At 46.4% G+C, this 9,416-nt stretch overlaps 19 non-coding genes and 9 pseudogenes across 19 annotated transcripts; all 28 read left to right on the forward strand.

Moving 5' to 3' along the window:
• The first annotated feature begins 78 nt into the window (after positions 1-78).
• LOC138497020 (5S ribosomal RNA) lies at positions 79-197 on the forward strand. Its single transcript, XR_011278450.1, has one exon. It is a non-coding gene; the product is annotated as a 5S ribosomal RNA (ribosomal RNA).
• A 106-nt stretch (positions 198-303) lies between these two features.
• On the forward strand, positions 304-422 carry LOC138493977 (5S ribosomal RNA). The gene has a single exon (XR_011276950.1). It is a non-coding gene; the product is annotated as a 5S ribosomal RNA (ribosomal RNA).
• A 106-nt stretch (positions 423-528) lies between these two features.
• On the forward strand, positions 529-637 carry LOC138495336 (5S ribosomal RNA; annotated as a pseudogene).
• Positions 638-743: 106 nt separating this feature from the next.
• LOC138494465 (5S ribosomal RNA) lies at positions 744-862 on the forward strand. The gene has a single exon (XR_011277392.1). It is a non-coding gene; the product is annotated as a 5S ribosomal RNA (ribosomal RNA).
• Positions 863-1,337: 475 nt separating this feature from the next.
• Positions 1,338-1,446, forward strand: LOC138495978 (5S ribosomal RNA; annotated as a pseudogene).
• A 106-nt stretch (positions 1,447-1,552) lies between these two features.
• On the forward strand, positions 1,553-1,671 carry LOC138493896 (5S ribosomal RNA). Its single transcript, XR_011276876.1, has one exon. It is a non-coding gene; the product is annotated as a 5S ribosomal RNA (ribosomal RNA).
• Positions 1,672-2,350: 679 nt separating this feature from the next.
• LOC138493598 (5S ribosomal RNA) lies at positions 2,351-2,469 on the forward strand. The gene has a single exon (XR_011276606.1). It is a non-coding gene; the product is annotated as a 5S ribosomal RNA (ribosomal RNA).
• Positions 2,470-2,575: 106 nt separating this feature from the next.
• LOC138494114 (5S ribosomal RNA) lies at positions 2,576-2,694 on the forward strand. Its single transcript, XR_011277073.1, has one exon. It is a non-coding gene; the product is annotated as a 5S ribosomal RNA (ribosomal RNA).
• A 106-nt stretch (positions 2,695-2,800) lies between these two features.
• On the forward strand, positions 2,801-2,919 carry LOC138496126 (5S ribosomal RNA). The gene has a single exon (XR_011277684.1). It is a non-coding gene; the product is annotated as a 5S ribosomal RNA (ribosomal RNA).
• A 106-nt stretch (positions 2,920-3,025) lies between these two features.
• Positions 3,026-3,144, forward strand: LOC138494371 (5S ribosomal RNA). Its single transcript, XR_011277307.1, has one exon. It is a non-coding gene; the product is annotated as a 5S ribosomal RNA (ribosomal RNA).
• Positions 3,145-3,619: 475 nt separating this feature from the next.
• LOC138495979 (5S ribosomal RNA) lies at positions 3,620-3,728 on the forward strand (annotated as a pseudogene).
• A 106-nt stretch (positions 3,729-3,834) lies between these two features.
• On the forward strand, positions 3,835-3,953 carry LOC138493596 (5S ribosomal RNA). Its single transcript, XR_011276604.1, has one exon. It is a non-coding gene; the product is annotated as a 5S ribosomal RNA (ribosomal RNA).
• Positions 3,954-4,059: 106 nt separating this feature from the next.
• LOC138494763 (5S ribosomal RNA) lies at positions 4,060-4,178 on the forward strand (annotated as a pseudogene).
• A 475-nt stretch (positions 4,179-4,653) lies between these two features.
• On the forward strand, positions 4,654-4,762 carry LOC138495980 (5S ribosomal RNA; annotated as a pseudogene).
• Positions 4,763-4,868: 106 nt separating this feature from the next.
• Positions 4,869-4,987, forward strand: LOC138494359 (5S ribosomal RNA). Its single transcript, XR_011277296.1, has one exon. It is a non-coding gene; the product is annotated as a 5S ribosomal RNA (ribosomal RNA).
• A 106-nt stretch (positions 4,988-5,093) lies between these two features.
• On the forward strand, positions 5,094-5,212 carry LOC138494057 (5S ribosomal RNA). Its single transcript, XR_011277022.1, has one exon. It is a non-coding gene; the product is annotated as a 5S ribosomal RNA (ribosomal RNA).
• A 106-nt stretch (positions 5,213-5,318) lies between these two features.
• Positions 5,319-5,437, forward strand: LOC138496127 (5S ribosomal RNA). Its single transcript, XR_011277685.1, has one exon. It is a non-coding gene; the product is annotated as a 5S ribosomal RNA (ribosomal RNA).
• Positions 5,438-5,543: 106 nt separating this feature from the next.
• LOC138494384 (5S ribosomal RNA) lies at positions 5,544-5,662 on the forward strand. The gene has a single exon (XR_011277319.1). It is a non-coding gene; the product is annotated as a 5S ribosomal RNA (ribosomal RNA).
• Positions 5,663-6,352: 690 nt separating this feature from the next.
• On the forward strand, positions 6,353-6,471 carry LOC138494432 (5S ribosomal RNA). Its single transcript, XR_011277362.1, has one exon. It is a non-coding gene; the product is annotated as a 5S ribosomal RNA (ribosomal RNA).
• Positions 6,472-6,577: 106 nt separating this feature from the next.
• LOC138495456 (5S ribosomal RNA) lies at positions 6,578-6,686 on the forward strand (annotated as a pseudogene).
• A 106-nt stretch (positions 6,687-6,792) lies between these two features.
• LOC138493529 (5S ribosomal RNA) lies at positions 6,793-6,911 on the forward strand. The gene has a single exon (XR_011276543.1). It is a non-coding gene; the product is annotated as a 5S ribosomal RNA (ribosomal RNA).
• Positions 6,912-7,017: 106 nt separating this feature from the next.
• LOC138494003 (5S ribosomal RNA) lies at positions 7,018-7,136 on the forward strand. The gene has a single exon (XR_011276973.1). It is a non-coding gene; the product is annotated as a 5S ribosomal RNA (ribosomal RNA).
• Positions 7,137-7,242: 106 nt separating this feature from the next.
• LOC138493933 (5S ribosomal RNA) lies at positions 7,243-7,361 on the forward strand. Its single transcript, XR_011276910.1, has one exon. It is a non-coding gene; the product is annotated as a 5S ribosomal RNA (ribosomal RNA).
• Positions 7,362-7,467: 106 nt separating this feature from the next.
• LOC138494410 (5S ribosomal RNA) lies at positions 7,468-7,586 on the forward strand. Its single transcript, XR_011277342.1, has one exon. It is a non-coding gene; the product is annotated as a 5S ribosomal RNA (ribosomal RNA).
• Positions 7,587-8,265: 679 nt separating this feature from the next.
• LOC138494554 (5S ribosomal RNA) lies at positions 8,266-8,384 on the forward strand. The gene has a single exon (XR_011277473.1). It is a non-coding gene; the product is annotated as a 5S ribosomal RNA (ribosomal RNA).
• A 106-nt stretch (positions 8,385-8,490) lies between these two features.
• On the forward strand, positions 8,491-8,599 carry LOC138495200 (5S ribosomal RNA; annotated as a pseudogene).
• A 106-nt stretch (positions 8,600-8,705) lies between these two features.
• Positions 8,706-8,824, forward strand: LOC138494793 (5S ribosomal RNA; annotated as a pseudogene).
• Positions 8,825-9,279: 455 nt separating this feature from the next.
• LOC138495981 (5S ribosomal RNA) lies at positions 9,280-9,388 on the forward strand (annotated as a pseudogene).
• Positions 9,389-9,416: the final 28 nt, after the last annotated feature.

The following is a 9,416-nucleotide window of genomic DNA, read 5'->3' on the forward strand; positions in this document are numbered from 1 at the left end:
CCATTTCTCAATTGGCTTTCAAAACTGCATGGTCTAGCCAACTAGATGCTTAAAGGTACAAATCTCAGAAGGCCCAGAGCCTACGGCCACACCACACTGAATGTGCCTGATCTCATCTGATCTCAGAAGCTAAGCAGTGTCGGGCCTAGTTAGTACCTGGATGGGAGACCGCCTGGGAATACCAGGTGCTGTAGGCTTTTTTGTGCTCCATGTTCAGGCAGTGAGCCATTTCTCAATTGGCTTTCAAAACTGCATGGTCTAGCCAACTAGATGCTTAAAGGTACAAATCTCAGAATGCCCAGAGCCTCCGGCCACACCACACTGAATGCGCCTGATCTCGTCTGATCTCAGAAGCTAAGCAGTGTCGGGCCTAGTTAGTACCTGGATGGGAGACCGCCTGGGAATACCAGGTGCTGTAGGCTTTTTTGTGCTCCATGTTCAGGCAGTGAGCCATTTCTCAATTGGCTTTCAAAACTGCATGGTCTAGCCAACTAGATGCTTAAAGGTACAAATCTCAGAAGGCCCAGAGCCTACGGCCACACCACACTGAATGCATCTGATCTCAGAAGCTAAGCAGTGTCAGGCCTAGTTAGTACCTGGATGGGAGGCCGCCTGGGAATACCAGGTGCTGTAGGCTTTTTTGTGCTCCATGTTCAGGCAGTGAGCCATTTCTCAATTGGCTTTCAAAACTGCATGGTCTAGCCAACTAGATGCTTAAAGGTACAAATCTCAGAAGGCCCAGAGCCTACGGCCACACCACACTGAATGCGCCTGATCTCGTCTGATCTCAGAAGCTAAGCAGTGTCGGGCCTAGTTAGTACCTGGATGGGAGACCACCTGGGAATACCAGGTTCTTTAGGCTTTTTTGTGCTCTATGATTAGTAATTGTGCCATTTCTCAATTTCTTTTTAAATTTGCTTATGATTCCAAAATAAATGTATCCCTTTTAATAGCGGAAATGTTGGACAACAACATGAGGGCTGGCGCTACCTATTTACATAAAATTAACATACGGGTAGTGTGTTCATGGGTAATAAATCTACCTTCACATGTAATGCAGTTCAGAGAATATTGAGTCCATAAAGAGTCTTGAAAGAAAGCCATGGTTGTGTTGGCTGTTCTCTCCAACTCCCTGCAACAGAAACAGGATGGATGGAGTAAAGTTATCCAACCAGACATAGGAGTCCTGAATGGGCCCACAAGTCTTATATATCTCGCCTGATCGAGCCTGATCCAGCGCTGATCGGGTGATGAGCGTGGTATCATGTTGCAAGTGGCTTTATGGCTTAGCTTACTAACTGTAAATGCAAAAGAGTAATACTCTTAGCATTTCTCAATTTTAGGGCTACACCACAATGAATGCGCCCGATCTCGGAAGCTAAGCAGTTTCGGGCCTAGTTAGTACCTGGATGGGAGACCGCCTGGGAATACCAGGTGCTGTAGGCTTTTTTGTGCTCCATGTTCAGGCAGTGAGCCATTTCTCAATTGGCTTTCAAAACTGCATGGTCTAGCCAACTAGATGCTTAAAGGTACAAATCTCAGAAGGCCCAGAGCCTACGGCCACACCACACTGAATGCGCCTGATCTCGTCTGATCTCAGAAGCTAAGCAGTGTCGGGCCTAGTTAGTACCTGGATGGGAGACCGCCTGGGAATACCAGGTTCTGTAGGCTTTTTTGTGCTCTATGATTAGTAATTGTGCCACTTCTCAATTTCTTTTTAAATTTGCTTATGATTCCAAAATAAATGTATCCCTTTTAATAGCGGAAATGTTGGACAACAACATGAGGGCTGGCGCTACCTATTTACATAAAATTAACATACGGGTAGTGTGTTCATGGGTAATAAATCTACCTTCACATGTAATGCAGTTCAGAGAATATTGAGTCCATAAAGAGTCTTGAAAGAAAGCCATGGTTGTGTTGGTTGTTCTCTCCAACTCCCTGCAACAGAAACAGGATGGATGGAGTAAAGTTATCCAACCAGACATAGGAGTCCTGAATGGGCCCACAAGTCTTATATATCTCGCCTGATCGAGCGCTGATCGGGTGATGAGCGTGGTATCATGTTGCAAGTGGCTTTATGGCTTAGCTTACTAACTGTAAATGCAAAAGAGTAATACTCTTAGCATTTCTCAATTTTAGGGCTACACCACAATGAATGCGCCCGATCTCGGAAGCTAAGCAGTTTCGGGCATAGTTAGTACTGGATGGGAGACCGCCTGGGAATACCAGGTGCTGTAGGCTTTTTTGTGCTCCATGTTCAGGCAGTGAGCCATTTCTCAATTGGCTTTCAAAACTGCAGGGTCTAGCCAACTAGATGCTTAAAGGTACAAATCTCAGAAGGCCCAGAGCCTACGGCCACACCACACTGAATGCGCCTGATCTCGTCTGATCTCAGAAGCTAAGCAGTGTCGGGCCTAGTTAGTAGCTGGATGGGAGACCGCCTGGGAATACCAGGTGCTGTAGGCTTTTTTGTGCTCCATGTTCAGGCAGTGAGCCATTTCTCAATTGGCTTTCAAAACTGCATGGTCTAGCCAACTAGATGCTTAAAGGTACAAATCTTAGAAGGCCCAGAGCCTACGGCCACACCACACTGAATGCGCCTGATCTCGTCTGATCTCAGAAGCTAAGCAGTGTCGGGCCTAGTTAGTACCTGGATGGGAGATCGCCTGGGAATACCAGGTGCTGTAAGCTTTTTTGTGCTCCATGTTCAGGCAGTGAGCCATTTCTCAATTGGCTTTCAAAACTGCATGGTCTAGCCAACTAGATGCTTAAAGGTACAAATCTCAGAAGGCCCAGAGCCTACGGCCACACCACACTGAATGCGCCTGATCTCGTCTGATCTCAGAAGCTAAGCAGTGTCGGGCCTAGTTAGTACCTGGATGGGAGACCGCCTGGGAATACCAGGTGCTGTAGGCTTTTTTGTGCTCCATGTTCAGGCAGTGAGCCATTTCTCAATTGGCTTTCAAAACTGCATGGTCTAGCCAACTAGATGCTTAAAGGTACAAATCTCAGAAGGCCCAGAGCCTGCTGCCACACCACACTGAATGCGCCTGATCTCATCTGATCTCAGAAGCTAAGCAGTGTCGGGCCTAGTTAGTACCTGGATGGGAGACCGCCTGGGAATACCAGGTTCTGTAGGCTTTTTTGTGCTCTATGATTAGTAATTGTGCCACTTCTCAATTTCTTTTTAAATTTGCTTATGATTCCAAAATAAATGTATCCCTTTTAATAGCGGAAATGTTGGACAACAACATGAGGGCTGGCGCTACCTATTTACATAAAATTAACATACGGGTAGTGTGTTCATTGGTAATAAATCTAACTTCACATGTAATGCAGTTCAGAGAATATTGAGTCCATAAAGAGTCTTGAAAGAAAGCCATGGTTGTGTTGGTTGTTCTCTCCAACTCCCTGCAACAGAAACAGGATGGATGGAGTAAAGTTATCCAACCAGACATAGGAGTCCTGAATGGGCACACAAGTCTTATATATCTCGCCTGATCGAGCCTGATCCAGCGCTGATCGGGTGATGAGCGTGGTATCATGTTGCAAGTGGCTTTATGGCTTAGCTTACTAACTGTAAATGCAAAAGAGTAATACTCTTAGCATTTCTCAATTTTAGGGCTACACCACAATGAATGCGCCCGATCTCGGAAGCTAAGCAGTTTCGGGCCTAGTTAGTACCTGGATGGGAGACCGCCTGGGAATACCAGGTGCTGTAGGCTTTTTTGTGCTCCATGTTCAGGCAGTGAGCGATTTCTCAATTGGCTTTCAAAACTGCATGGTCTAGCCAACTAGATGCTTAAAGGTACAAATCTCAGAAAGCCCAGAGCCTACGGCCACACCACACTGAATGCGCCTGATCTCGTCTGATCTCAGAAGCTAAGCAGTGTCGGGCCTAGTTAGTACATGGATGGGAGACCGCCTGGGAATACCAGGTGCTGTAGGCTTTTTTGTGCTCCATGTTCAGGCAGTGAGCCATTTCTCAATTGGCTTTCAAAATTGCATGGTCTAGCCAACTAGATGCTTAAAGGTACAAATCTCAGAAGGCTCAGAGCCTATGGCCACACCACACCGAATGTGCCTGATCTCGTCTGATCTCAGAAGCTAAGTAGTGTCGGGCCTAGTTAGTACCTGGATGGGAGACCGCCTGGGAATACCAGGTTCTGTAGGCTTTTTTGTGCTCTATGATTAGTAATTGTGCCACTTCTCAATTTCTTTTTAAATTTGCTTATGATTCCAAAATAAATGTATCCCTTTTAATAGCGGAAATGTTGGACAACAACATGAGGGCTGGCGCTACCTATTTACATAAAATTAACATACGGGTAGTTTGTTCATGGGTAATAAATCTACTTTCACATGTAATGCAGTTCAGAGAATATTGAGTCCATAAAGAGTCTTGAAAGAAAGCCATGGTTGTGTTGGTTGTTCTCTCCAACTCCCTGCAACAGAAACAGGATGGATGGAGTAAAGTTATCCAACCAGACATAGGAGTCCTGAATGGGCCCACAAGTCTTATATATCTCGCCTGATCGAGCCTGATCGAGCGCTGATCGGGTGATGAGCGGGGTATCATGTTGCAAGTGGCTTTACGGCTTAGCTTACTAACTGTAAATGCATAAGAGTAATACGCTTAGCATTTCTCAATTTTAGGGCTACACCACAATGAATGCGCCCGATCTCGGAAGCTAAGCAGTTTCGGGCCTAGTTAGTACCTGGATGGGAGACCGCCTGGGAATACCAGGTGCTGTAGGCTTTTTTGTGCTCCATGTTCAGGCAGTGAGCCATTTCTCAATTGGCTTTCAAAACTGCATGGTCTAGAAAACTAGATGCTTAAAGGTACAAATCTCAGAAGGCCCAGAGCCTACGGCCACACCACACTGAATGCGCCTGATCTTGTCTGATCTCAGAAGCTAAGCAGTGTTGTGCCTAGTTAGTACCTGGATGGGAGACCGCCTGGGAATACCAGGTGCTGTAGGCTTTTTTGTGCTCCATGTTCAGGCAGTGAGCCATTTCTCAATTGGCTTTCAAAACTGCATGGTCTAGCCAACTAGATGCTTAAAGGTACAAATCTCAGAAGGCCCAGAGCCTACGGCCACACCACACTGAATGCGCCTGATCGCGTCTGATCTCAGAAGCTAAGCCGTGTCGGGCCTAGTTAGTACCTGGATGGGAGACCGCCTGGGAATACCAGGTGCTGTAGGCTTTTTTGTGCTCCATGTTCAGGCAGTGAGCCATTTCTCAATTGGCTTTCAAAACTGCATGGTCTAGCCAACTAGATGCTTAAAGGTACAAATCTCAGAAGGCCCAGAGCCTACGGCCACACCACACTGAATGCGCCTGATCTCGTCTGATCTCAGAAGCTAAGCAGTGTCGGGCCTAGTTAGTACCTGGATGGGAGACCGCCTGGGAATACCAGGTGCTGTAGGCTTTTTTGTGCTCCATGTTCAGGCAGTGAGCCATTTCTCAATTGGCTTTCAAAACTGCATGGTCTAGCCAACTAGATGCTTAAAGGTACAAATCTCAGAAGGCCCAGAGCCTACGGCCACACCACACTGAATGCGCCTGATCTTGTCTGATCTCAGAAGCTAAGCAGTGTCGGGCCTAGTTAGTACCTGGATGGGAGACCGCCTGGGAATACCAGGTTCTGTAGGCTTTTTTGTGCTCTATGATTAGTAATTGTGCCACTTCTCAATTTCTTTTTAAATTTGCTTATGATTCCAAAATAAATGTATCCCTTTTAATAGCGGAAATGTTGGACAACAACATGAGGGCTGGCGCTACCTATTTACATAAAATTAACATACGGGTAGTGTGTTCATGGGTAATAAATCTACCTTCACATGTAATGCAGTTCAGAGAATATTGAGTCCATAAAGAGTCTTGAAAGAAAGCCATGGTTGTGTTGGTTGTTCTCTCCAACTCCCTGCAACAGAAACAGGATGGATGGAGTAAAGTTATCCAACCAGACATAGGAGTCCTGAATGGGCCCACAAGTCTTATATATCTCGCCTGATCGAGCCTGATCCAGCGCTGATCGGGTGATGAGCGTGGTATCATGTTGCAAGTGGCTTTATGGCTTAGCTTACTAACTGTAAATGCATAAGAGTAATACTCTTAGCATTTCTCAATTTTAGGGCTACACCACAATGAATGCCCCCGATCTCGGAAGCTAAGCAGTTTCGGGCCTAGTTAGTACCTGGATGGGAGACCGCCTTGGAATACCAAGTGCTGTAGGCTTTTTTGTGCTCCATGTTCAGGCAGTGAGCCATTTCTCAATTGTCTTTCAAAACTGCATGGTCTAGCCAACTAGATGCTTAAAGGTACAAATCTCAGAAGGCCCAGAGCCTACGGCCACACCACACTGAATGCGCCTGATCTCATCTGATCTCAGAAGCTAAGCAGTGTCGGGCCTAGTTAGTACCTGGATGGGAGACCACCTGGGAATACCAGGTGCTGTAGGCTTTTTTGTGCTCCATGTTCAGGCAGTGAGCCATTTCTCAATTGGCTTTCAAAACTGCATGGTCTAGCCAACTAGATGCTTAAAGGTACAAATTTCAGAACGCCCAGAGCCTACGGCCACACCACACTGAATGCGTCTGATTTCAGAAGCTAAGCAGTGTCGGGCCTAGTTAGTACCTGGATGGGAGACCGCCTGGGAATACCAAGTGCTGTAGGCTTTTTTGTGCTCCATGTTCAGGCAGTGAGCCATTTCTCAATTGGCTTTCAAAACTGCATGGTCTAGCCAACTAGATGCTTAAAGGTACAAATCTCAGAAGGCCCAGAACCTACGGCCACACCACACTGAATGCGCCTGATCTCGTCTGATCTCAGAAGCTAAGCAGTGTCGGGCCTAGTTAGTACCTGGATGGGAGACCGCCTGGGAATACCAGGTGCTGTAGGCTTTTTTGTGCTCCATGTTCAGGCAGTGAGCCATTTCTCAATTGGCTTTCAAAACTGCATGGTCTAGCCAACTAGATGCTTAAAGGTACAAATCTCAGAAGGCCCAGAGCCTACGGCCACACCACACTGAATGTGCCTGATCTCATCTGATCTCAGAAGCTAAGCAGTGTCGGGCCTAGTTAGTACCTGGATGGGAGACCGCCTGGGAATACCAAGTGCTGTAGGCTTTTTTGTGCTCCATGTTCAGGCAGTGAGCCATTTCTCAATTGGCTTTCAAAACTGCATGGTCTAGCCAACTAGATGCTTAAAGGTACAAATCGCAGAAGGCCCAGAGCCTATTGCCACACCACACTGAATGCGCCTGATCTCGTCTGATCTCAGAAGCTAAGCAGTGTCGGGCCTAGTTAGTACCTGGATGGGAGACCGCCTGGGAATACCAGGTGCTGTAGGCTTTTTTGTGCTCCATGTTCAGGCAGTGAGCCATTTCTCAATTGGCTTTCAAAACTGCATGGTCTAGCCAACTAGATGCTTAAAGGTACAAATCTCAGAAGGCCCAGAGCCTAAGGCCACACCACACTGAATGCGCCTGATCTCATCTGATCTCAGAAGCTAAGCAGTGTCGGGCCTAGTTAGTACCTGGATGGGAGACCGCCTGGGAATACCAGGTTCTGTAGGCTTTTTTGTGCTCTATGATTAGTAATTGTGCCACTTCTCAATTTCTTTTTAAATTTGCTTATGATTCCAAAATAAATGTATCCCTTTTAATAGCGGAAATGTTGGACAACAACATGAGGGCTGGCGCTACCTATTTACATAAAATTAACATACGGGTAGTGTGTTCATGGGTAATAAATCTACCTTCACATGTAATGCAGTTCAGAGAATATTGAGTCCATAAAGAGTCTTGAAAGAAAGCCATGGTTGTGTTGGTTGTTCTCTCCAACTCCCTGCAACAGAAACAGGATGGATGGAGTAAAGTTATCCTACCAGACATAGGAGTCCTGAATGGGCCCACAAGTCTTATATATCTCGCCTGATCGAGCCTGATCGGGTGATGAGCGTGGTATCATGTTGCAAGTGGCTTTATGGCTTAGCTTACTAACTGTAAATGCAAAAGAGTAATACTCTTAGCATTTCTCCATTTTAGGGCTACACCACAATGAATGCGCCCGATCTCGGAAGCTAAGCAGTTTCGGGCCTAGTTAGTACCTGGATGGGAGACCGCCTGGGAATACCAGGTACTGTAGGCTTTTTTGTGCTCCATGTTCAGGCAGTGAGCCATTTCTCAATTGGCTTTCAAAACTGCATGGTCTAGCCAACTAGATGCTTAAAGGTACAAATCTCAGAAGGCCCAGAGCCTACGGCCACACCACACTGAATGCGCCTGATCTCATCTGATCTCAGAAGCTAAGCAGTGTCGGGCCTAGTTAGTACCTGGATGGGAGACCACCTGGGAATACCAGGTGCTGTAGGCTTTTTTGTGCTCCATGTTCAGGCAGTGAGCCATTTCTCAATTGGCTTTCAAAACTGCATGGTCTAGCCAACTAGATGCTTAAAGGTACAAATTTCAGAAAGCCCAGAGCCTATGGCCACACCACACTGAATGCGTCTGATCTCAGAAGCTAAGCAGTGTCGGGCCTAGTTAGTACCTGAATGGGAGACCGCCTGGGAATACCAGGTGCTGTAGGCTTTTTTGTGCTCCATGTTCAGGCAGTGAGCCATTTCTCAATTGGCTTTCAAAACTGCATGGTCTAGCCAACTAGATGCTTAAAGGTACAAATCTCAGAAGGCCCAGAGCCTACGGCCACACCACACTGAATGCGCCTGATCTCATCTGATCTCAGAAGCTGAGCAGTGTTGCGCCTAGTTAGTACCTGGATGGGAGACCGCCTGGGAATACCAGGTTCTGTAGGCGTTTTTGTGCTCTATGATTAGTAATTGTGCCACTTCTCAATTTCTTTTTAAATTTGCTTATGATTCCAAAATAAATGTATCCTTTTTAATAGCGGAAATGTTGGACAACAACATGAGGGCTGGCGCTACCTATTTACATAAAATTAACATACGGGTAGTGTGTTCATGGGTAATAAATCTACCTTCACATGTAATGCAGTTCAGAGAATATTGAGTGTCTTGAAAGAAAGCCATGGTTGTGTTGGTTGTTCTCTCCAACTCCCTGCAACAGAAACAGGATGGATGGAGTAAAGTTATCCTACCAGACATAGGAGTCCTGAATGGGCCCACAAGTCTTATATATCTCGCCTGATCGAGCCTGATCGGGTGATGAGCGTGGTATCATGTTGCAAGTGGCTTTATGGCTTAGCTTACTAACTGTAAATGCATAAGAGTAATACTCTTAGCATTTCTCAATTTTAGGGCTACACCACAATGAATGCGCCCGATCTCGGAAGCTAAGCAGTTTCGGGCCTAGTTAGTACCTGGATGGGAGACCGCCTGGGAATACCAGGTGCTGTAGGCTTTTTTGTGCTCCATGTTCAGGCAGTGAG

Source organism: Ambystoma mexicanum, chromosome 10 (assembly GCF_040938575.1).
Source record: "Ambystoma mexicanum isolate Mex_15411 chromosome 10, UKY_AmexF1_1, whole genome shotgun sequence".
Taxonomy (NCBI): domain Eukaryota; kingdom Metazoa; phylum Chordata; class Amphibia; order Caudata; family Ambystomatidae; genus Ambystoma; species Ambystoma mexicanum.